This window comes from Ursus maritimus, unplaced genomic scaffold (assembly GCF_017311325.1).
Source record: "Ursus maritimus isolate PB19 unplaced genomic scaffold, ASM1731132v1 scaffold_27, whole genome shotgun sequence".
Lineage (NCBI taxonomy): Eukaryota > Metazoa > Chordata > Mammalia > Carnivora > Ursidae > Ursus > Ursus maritimus.
In genome coordinates, this window is record NW_024425230.1 from 5362970 (window position 1) to 5373185 (window position 10216).

General features: G+C 44.2%; 1 protein-coding gene across 1 annotated transcript in view; it reads left to right on the forward strand.

The window, feature by feature from the left end:
• The first annotated feature begins 4976 nt into the window (after positions 1–4976).
• Positions 4977–10216, forward strand: part of OTUD7A (OTU deubiquitinase 7A) — a 376751-nt gene continuing 371511 nt past the window's right edge. The window contains 1 exon segment of the mRNA XM_040642665.1: positions 4977–5145. The gene's annotated coding sequence lies outside the window, so the exon portion shown is untranslated.

The following is a 10216-nucleotide window of genomic DNA, read 5'->3' on the forward strand; positions in this document are numbered from 1 at the left end:
AATAAACTGATGGTTACTGGAGAGGAGGATGGTGAGGGATGGGTTAAATAGGTGATGGGTATTAAGGAGAGCACTTGTTGGGATTAGCAACACGTTTTGTGTGTGAAGAATCACTAAATTCTGCACCTGAAACTAACATTACACTGTATGTAAACTAGCTGGAATTTAAGTAAAAACTTGGAAAAAAAAAAGATAAAGAGAGGCAAACCTAGAAGCTGACTCCCAACTATAGAGAAGAAATGATGATTATGGAGGTGGTTAAAAAAAGAAAAAAGAAAAAAAGAAAAGCGATAGAGAAAATTTAAAAAACAAAACAAAAAACAAAGCTGGTTCTTTGCACAGATCTTTAAAATTTGTAAAACTGTGCCAGGCTTACCAAGATAAAAAGATATTGGTCACAGTGTAACAATATCAGAAATGAAAGAGAGTTCATCCCATGATTCATTACTTGCGTATAACACCCAGTGCACCATGCAATATGTGCCCTCCTTAATACCCATCACCAGCCTATCAAAAAATAGGGATGTACTGTATGGTGACTAACATAATATAATAAAAAAATATTATTATTAAAAAAGGGGGGGGCGCCTGGGTGGCTCAGTTGTTAAGCGTCTGCCTTCGGCTCAGGGCGTGATCCTGGCGTTATGGGATCGAGCCCCACATCAGTCTTCTCCGCTGGGAGCCTGCCTCTTCCTCTCCCACTCCCCCTGCTTGTGTTCCCTCTCTGTGGCTCTCTTTCTCTCTGTCAAATAAATAAATAAAATCTTTAAAATAAAAAAAAGAGAGTTCATTCCTTCTGACTTCATGAACTTTAAAAAAATAATAAAGAATGACAATGAACAACTTTATACCCACAGATGTGAATATTTAGAAGAAATGAACCAATTCCTTTAAAGACACAACTACCAAAATGTATGCAAAAACAAGTAGATAAACTAAATGAGTCTGTATTTATAAATAAATTGAATTAGAAATTAATAGCCTTCCAAAATAATCACCGGACCAGATGGTTTCACCAGTGAATTTTACCAAATGTTTAAGAAAGAAATTATACCAATTCTCTACAATCATTTTCAGAGGTAAAAAGCAGAGGGAGCACTTCCTAATTCATCCTATGAGTCCAGCATTACCCTAATACCAAAACGAGATAGAGGTCTGCCTTTGGCAAGGGCATGACCCCAGGGTCCTGGGATCCAGACCCCATCAGGCTCCCTCGTCAGCAGGGAGCCTCTGGCTCCCGCTCCCCCTACTTGTGCTCTCTCTCTCTCTCTCTCTCTCTCTCAAATAAATAAATAAATAAACAATATTTAAAAACAAAAAAAAATGAGATACAGATTTTACAAGAAAGGAAAACTATAAACCAATAACTATCATGAACATAGACATGAAAATCTTCTGTAAGAAAACAGCAAATTGAATCCAGCATGGCAGGGAGCCTGGGTGGCTCAGTTAGTAAAGCTTCTGAGCTCTGTGCTGGGGCTGAGTCCTGCATGGGGCTCCCTGCTGAGCAGGGAGTTGGCTTCTCCCACTCCTTCTGCCACTCCCCCGCTTGTGTGTGCCCTCTCTCTCTTTCTCTCTCTCAAATAAATGAATCCAGTACTGTATAAAAACGATTAAATACCACAACCAGGGGTGCCTGGGTGGCTCAGTCGTTGGTCGTCTGCCTTAGGCTCAGGGCGTGATCCCAGCGTCCTGGGATTGAGCCCTGCATCAGGCTCCCTGCTCCGCTGGGAGCCTGCTTCTTCCTCTCCCACTCCCCCTGCTTGTGTTCCCTCTCTTGCTGGCTGTCTCTCTCTCTCTGTCAAATAAATAAATTAAAAAATCTTTAAAAAAAATAAATACCACAACCAAGTAGGATTTATCCCAGATATGCAAGATTGACTCAACATTCAAACATCAAAAAAGTAATCCATCACATCAATAAGCTAAATAAGAAATATCGTGATCATATCAGCAGATGCAGAAAAAGCATCTGATAAAATTCAACACCAATTCATTCAAAAAGAAAGAAAGAAAGAAAGAAAGAAAGAAAGAAAGAAAGAAAGAAAGAAAGCTTTCAGCAAACTAGAAATAGAAACTTCCTCAATTTGGTAAAAGAATATGCAGAAAAAACCTATAGCTAACATCATACTTAATGGTGAGAAACCAGATGCTTCCCCCTAAAATCAGGAACAAGGCAAGGATGTTCTCTCTTATCACTCCTATTCCACATTATACTGGAAATCCTGGCTAACTCAAGAGGACAAGAAAAGACAATAAAATCTATGCAGATTGAAAAGGAAGAAATAAAATTGTCTCTATTAGTAGATGACAATATTCTATGTAGAAAATTCCAAAGAATCATCAGAAATACTCCTGGGGCAAGTATATCATGGTTACAAGATACAAGGTTAATATACAAGGGTCAACTGCTTTCCTATATTCCAGCAATGAACAACTGAAATTACAAATTAAGAAAAAATTTCAATAACTCCAAAAAATACTTACATATAACTCAAAATATGTATAGAACTTTTATACAGAAAACCATAAAACATTGCAGAAAAAGTCAAAGAAGCTCTAAATTAAATGGATAGATATTTTACATCCATGGATTGGAGGACTCAATCTTGTTAAGACGCAAATTCTTCCAAACTTGACCCACAGATCGATGGAATCCCAATTAAAATCCAAACAAGCTATTTTGCAGTTATCTAGGAATTGATTCTAAAGTTTATATGAAGAACCAAAAGCACTAGAATATCCAACATAATACAGAAGAACGACACTATCCAACTTCAAGACTTACTATAAAAGTACAATAATCAAGATGGTCTGATACTATTGGTCAAAAAATAGACATATGGATCAATGCAACAGAATATACCAACATAAATATAGTCAGCTGGTCTTTGACAAAGAAGCAAAGGTAATTCAGTGGGGAAAGAAACGTTTTTTCAACGAATGACGCTAAGCAACTGAGTATCCACATGCAAAAAAAAAAAAAAAGAATCTTGACATAGGCCTTTTACACTCACAAAAGTTAAGTAAAACTGGATCATAAATGCAAAATGTAAAACTATAAAACTTGAAGAAGATTTTAGACTTAATTCTATGTGACCTTGGATTTGGTGGTATTTTTAGATATAATACCAAAAGTATGATTCTTGAAAGAAAAAATGCTAAGTGAGACTTTTATTACAATTAAAAACTTCTCTCCAAAGACACTGTGAAGAGAATGATAAACAAGCCTCACGCTGGCAGAAAACATTTGCGAAACACATATACCATAAATATACATATACTTCTAAAAATATACAAAGAACTCTTAAAACTCAATAAGAAAATTAAAAAAAGACCCAAATTAAAAATGGGCAAAGGATGTGAACAGATTCCTCATCAAAGAAGGTATACAGCTAGCAAATAAACATATGACAAGGTGCTCAACATCATTTTTAACTAGGGAATTGAAAACTAAAATGACAATGACATACATCTCTGCAACTATGAAAATGTCATATATGCATAATATATACATATATATATTTGTGGTATAAATTATACACACTGAGATATATATCAAATATCAAGTGCTGGCAAGGATGCAGGAAGGTGAGACTCATACATTGCTAGTGGCTATGAAAATGGTGTACACACTTTGAAAAACTGTAGGATTCCTATAATGTTAAATGAGATTTCCATTGACACTCCAAGGTATTTACCCAACTAGTCTGAAAACTTTTGTGCATACAAAACTCTGCATGCAACTGTTTGAAGAATATCTATTCACAATCGCCAAAAACTGGAAATCGCCCAAATATCCTTCAATGGTTGAATAAACAAAATGTGGTACAAATAATGGGATAGCATCCAACAATAAAAAGAACTATTGATACATATAATAACATGGGTGAATCTCAAAGGCATAATGGTGAATGAATAAAGTCAGACTCAAAGTGTTGCGTATGGCATAATTCCATGTACATAATAATCTCAAAAAGGCAAAACTACAGTGATGTCTGCAAAACTATGTCAATGGTTGTGTATTCGGGTTGGGGAGGGTGTGGCTACAAAAGGACAGGACAGAATTCTTTGGGTGATTACCCTAATTGTGTTGGTGGTTACGAGAATCCAAACAAGTGTTTAAACCCCTCTCTCCCCCCAAAAAGTCAATTTTACTGTATATCAATTCAAAACGTCAAATAAATTACTAAACAATTATTAGTTCAAAGCTAAGCAAAAAGTCCTAAACTAAGTAAAATAACAGTTGTCAAGAAAGGCATGAGGATGGTATTAACTAACCTGTAACATAACGCATTATTTGGAAGGGAGGGCGTGGTTACACCCGGAGGGTGATGTGAGAGTGGACAGAAAGCAGTGGACAGGCCATGGTATCAGTGACAGGAACCACTGGAAGTGATGGCATGAAGAAGTAGTAAGAGGAAGGCAAGAAATGGAGAAAGGTCAGAACACCGGTTTAGGAGACTAAAGGAGCAACTTCGCATTTAAGTGATGCATTGGCCCCCAAGTAGGGCTTGGAAATAGAGCCGAGACAGGATGAGTGAGATAAAGTTTGGGAAGAGTGAGCAGAGGGGACGAAATGAGGAAGGTGGACGCACACAGTGCAAAGGTGGAGCAAGCAAAGCAGGCTATTTAAGCAGCTTCTCTTGCAGCCCCCGAAGCAGGTGCCAAGGGGCACCACGAAGAGCAAGCACTCCTGCCAGGGAAAGAGTGCACTCTTCCGGGAGGTCCCGCCCGCGCTGCGGGTAGTAGCCGCGGGTACGCGCGCTCCAGGGCCGGCTCCGGCGGGGCGGGGGCGGGGCGCGCGGCGCGCGCTCGTCCTCGAGAAGCGGGGGCGGGGCGCGGCTGCGGCCGGTGACGTCAGGGGAGGGCGCGCGCCGGGCGGCTGAGGGCGGAGCCAGGAGGCGGGCGCTGCGCGCGACCGCGGGCGGAGCGGAGGGGCGCGAGGGGCGGAGCGGAGCGCGGGAGGAGGCGGGGGAGGAGAGGCCCCCGGGACCGCGAGCGGCAGCTGAGGAGGGGGCAGCGGAGCCGGAGCGCGAGCAAAACAGCTGATCTGATTTTCCTTTAAAGAGAGAGAAAATGGAAGTCGGGTAGCGGCGACTGCGGCGCTGCAGGCTGGCAGAGCGGAGCGGCGCGGCGCGGCAGGTGAGACGGCGCTCGCCGGCCGCGGTGCTACTGGCGGCGGCGGGGCCGGGGCCGCCGACCAGGCAGGTGCGCTGTCGGAGCGCGGGCGCCCGGTCCCTCCGCGCTTTGCGGAGAGGCAGGTGGGCTCAGAGGCCGGGCGACCCTGGGGCCAAGGCGCGAAGGCACAGGGGGCGCGGGGGGCGCGGGCCCGCGCAGGGCTCGCGGCGCGCTGCATTGCGGGCTCCGCTCTGGACCCCGCGGGCGTCGCGGGCGCCGGCTCCGGCCGGGCGCGCATCTCCTAGGCAGGGCGCGGCGCTCGGGCTGGGTCCGGGCCGGCATCTCCTCCGGGCCCCTTAGCTGTCTGCACTGGAACGTGATGACAGGCGTGGGAGGACCGGCCCCCCAGTCCGTGTGGGCGCGCCGGGGGTCCCGCGGCGCCGGCAGACTCCGGGGCACGACGGGGCCCAGGAGCAGCGCGTGAGGCCGCTCGCCGGGTGCCCGGGCTGTGGCTGCGTGGGCCACTGTGGCCCGGCGCACAGCTTGCTTGCTTGCTCGCTTGCTCCGCTGGGTCTAGCTGGACAGCAGGGGAACCGTTAATGCAATTTGGCTGTGAACCCGGAGGCCTTCCCTAGTATCTTCTCACTGGAGGGGAAAAAATTGCATCTGCTGTGCTTTAAGTGCTCCTTTAAATTTGAGAGATGTCAGTGATGTCATCATTAACAAAAACTTTCCTTCATTGGACATAACCGCTCAAGTGTACCCTCCTCCCGGTGCAGCTATTGCAGCCCTTTGAGAATCTTTGCAATAAAATGGATTTGCCTTTGCTTTCTAAACTCAATGGCATTACACAAGTGAAAACGATTTTTATTTTTATTTATTGGTTTGAGAATCAATAGATTTGAGAGTAGCTGAAAGGAAACTTGTTAGATCCCAATGGATCTGGGAATCGCTTCATCCACACCACAAGGATCCGGGGGAAAGTGTCATGCATAACACTACATGCTTATTGCCTTACCTTATCTTTATAAATGAGAGTGAGTTGTGAGATAAAATTTTTTTTTAAAAGATATTATATTTGATGTGGCACATGGTGTGTCCAGGAAAAGGTGGACACTGTGGCCTAAATTTTTACAGGCCTTGATTGCTTCAGGAAAATCTGTAGGTCTCCTTCCTTCAGCACCCCCACAGCCTTCAGGATGGGTCTGGGAGAGGCGGCTTCTGTAGGGCCCTCCCTGCCTTTCATTTTCTTACTATAGCAGCTGGTGTGTCCCCCCATCCTCTAGGCCAATTAAACACCCAGGCAGCGTGGAGAGAGTGCAGAGGCTGGAGACCTACCTGCACAGCACATCAAGTTCTGCAGGAATTTCCCCCCTAAATGCAAGCAGCAAGCCACCATTACTGTGTGTGTAAGTGTTCCATTAGTACTGATTATTATGGGAACAAAAGTAAGTGAGTTCCCAAGGCAGTCTGATTATCTACTTAAGCCTATCATATCGAAAGGGTATTCAATAAGGGACAAAAGTATTGACATTTTTGTATTTAATAATTAATGACCACCCCTAATTGCTTAAAATAAGCATGCCTTAAATTATTAGTGTGATCATATTGGGTGTGTAAAGAAGTAAGTACCATATGCTATGTAAAAGTTTGAGTCTGGTCAGGAATGTGAAGCTTTGAAACCCTGGAGAGGAGCGAAGAAAATGAGGAAACAGTGGTATACTTTAAGGTGATGTTCAGGGTGGCAATGGATGGAACCGATTGCTTCATGGAATCTTGCCAGGTGTGGGTCTCAGCCTGGATCTGCTATGGCATGTGTCTCCATGGGAAGTAACTGCTGCTGGGGCCCTCAGCCCTGGTGGAGGCCAGCAGTGGAGTGTCAAGAAGCTGAACTGTCTGTTCTCACCTTGTAGAGAAGGGGAGGTGCAACCCCCACTGAAGGAAGCAGTGTGTACCCAGCCTCGCACCTCTTGCAGTTGCCAAATATATTCACAACGGCAAGACTGGATGAGACAGGAAGCCTGGTAGCAGAATTTTCTCCGACTTTTCAGTGACTTTGGTCCCACAGCATGTAGTTGCTTTAGAACTTGAGCTCTGAAGTCATGGCTGAGATTTTTCTATAATTGAAGTATTCCCAGTACTATGTGAAATAGTATGAAAATTGTTTTTTCAGGCTCCGGGCTATGAACTCTTCAGAAATTGAGGCTGTGAAACCACTCTGGCCACAAATCCATTTTTTTTAACCTGTAGACCTGTGAAAATATTCACCATAATTTTGAAAAAATTTTTTAAATTTAACTCACTGCAGTACTTGTAAAAATAGAAATGTGTTTCCACTTAATCTTTAGATATTCGTCATTTATTTCTTAAAACATTTCAAAAACAAGCACTTTAAAGCCTCTTCATCCCATTTGTATGCTTAGAGTATCATGTCTTCCGTTTCTAAGAAGCCAAAATTGCCTTGCTTTTCTTTTTGTTCCCTTTGGATTTTAAGGTCATTTACTTGTGTCTTAGGCCCAGAGACTAAAGGCTGAGTCAGCTCCCGCAGGGCCAGCAGGGGGCGTGCTAAACGCACGTTGGCGGTCCACTACCTGAGCCACCTTGGGAGAGGATCTGGGATGACCAAGTTGGGGGGTGTGTGCATGTGCACATGTGAGTGTGTGCTTGTGTGCACCGCACCTCCGTGTGCTTGTCGTCCAAGGGGTGGAAACTGAAGGAAGGGTGGGCAAATTAGTTGAATAGCCAGAAGTTGTGGCTTCCAGAATTCCAGCCTCCCTCAAAGAGGCATTGAGATTGCTCTCACTTGAAGGGCTCCTGGTCTTTGGAGACTGTTGGTTCTAGTCTGAAGACTCCATGCCTTCTCAAACTGCAGAAGGGAGAGTGTTGGCTTGGGGAGGAGCTACTGGCCTCATGGAACTGCTGGGCTGCATCCTGATCCTGGGGAGAACATGACTGCCACCCAGGACAGCCAGTGGAAATGATGCCAACCTCCTGTAAAGTTTCCTCTTGGGTTTGACTCCTAATGACTTAAACCCCGGGACTCTGTGTGGCACATCCCAGAGGGTTTATTTGCCTGTCTTACCAGGGTCATTGGCCTCGGGGTTTCTGTGATGGAATGAAGCAAATGTTTACTCGTAGTACATTTCTTTCCCCATTGAAAATGAAAACAGGAGAAACGAGGCAACTGTGCTTTTTGCTTAAATGTGCTTAATCTGACTCTAAGTGTATGCAGGTTGTTCATCACTGAGTTCCCTATAAGGCTTCTTCTTGCAGGAACTGAGCTCCTGAGTGGAGGGTCATCTTGTCAGTTGGGGAGGGTGGATGGCTTCGACGATCACTGTAGTGTCTAGAGTGGTACTGAGCACCCAATACTCCCCGNTCTTCCCCAGATCCCTCATGGCACTCACATGCAAAAAGAAAACATAATACCTTAGAAGAGAATAGAGTTTTTACTAGAGAACTCTCCAAATGCTATGACTGGATATTTCTTGATACTTCTTGTTCCATCAAAAATGTATGTAAAACCAAATTATTGATTTCAAAGGGACAAATGAGAATAATTTTTCAGCTTTGTGCTGAACCACATTCTTCACTTGGAGCACTCTAAATGGCTACGGGGGGACGTGCCACTAGATAAGGACGTGCCACTAGATAAAATAACAGGTGGCGCCTCATCCTTTTAGATGTCCATCCCTGAGGATGACCACAGACCATCCTATTCACTATTCATCCTATTCCTGAGATCCACAGACATTTAAGTGATAGCTTCTATTGGTAATCTAATTTGAAAATATTTTACCCTTAGAAGTTGGAGGTAGAGTTTTATTTGCCCTTGGTTATACTGCTGTATTCCAAATAGTCTATGTGTCAACCCAAGAATAAGATGGCCTTCACACAGATGAGACTGAGCAGGCAACATAGGAGCCACTTTCACCACACTTTGGGGATAGATTCTTTATCGTTCATAGTAACAGACCGAGAAGTGGGTTGAAATAATAAGTCTCTAAATTCTGAAATTGAGAAATGGGCTGGACACTGCCTTCTTGCCTGCCTGTGTTGTGGTGGTGTGCTTAGCTGGCTGGCTGTGCATTCTATCTCTTGACCAGGAAGTGGGTAGAGACTCTGCATTTCCACCTGCGTCAGCCATAGCTCACCACCCTGGACAGTGCATGGCGTGGTCACGCTCTAGGCTCCTTGTGGAAAAAGGAGAGAGCTAGCTTCATATCTCTGCAAGGCCTCGTCTAGTAAAATCATTCCCTTCCATGAACCCCAGCCCTTGCTATTACAGATTTGTGCTGTCCACCAACTCACATTCTGAGAAGTCAAAGGCACATTACTGCTGATGCAAATTCTAAAGGCATCTCTCTTGGTTTAAGCAGATAAGTCTAAAGTAAACTCATTTCCTAGGTTTGAAGGATTTTGAGTCTCCTTCCAGGGAATTATTTTCTATTTGATCTTAGTTTACTCTTACATAGTTTTCCTTATAAATGTAATGGAAATTTGATGGCTGGATGAATATGCATGAGTAAGATGTTGTATTGACTTTTATGAAATATAAAATGAGAACTTTGAAATTAATTTCCTTTTCTGTTTGGTGTTTCATTCAATTGTTTTATTAGATTACTGTGGAATTTCACGTGGTGCTAAGGATTGGTGTGACTAAACCACCCACCCACCCCTTGGTGAGATTAGATTAAGTTTCTCAGTTGCTGAGACAAGAGCTTAGGAGTTCACCCCAGAGAAGGCAAATGCGTGGAGCTGAAGCAGATACCCTGGGTGCTATCCCTGCCAGGTAGAGCCTTGCTGCTTCTGGGAAGACCTTGCTCTGCTGCCCTTGGGGCTGACACACCCGTGATTTACCCCAGTCATCTCTGTGCTTCCATTTTAGGAATTGTCCATGACGTGGGCCTCTCCTGGTTCTTAAAGTAAGCTCAGGGTTGGCCTGGCATGTCCTTGTCATACAAGAGACTACACAATGCACCATGTCCTGAGACATGAAGTGCCCCTTGTTCTGCAGCCCACCCCCACCCCCAAGCTTAATTTTGCACCTTTATCTTGGAAGTCTAAGGGCCATGGTGACAATCCATTTCCCTAC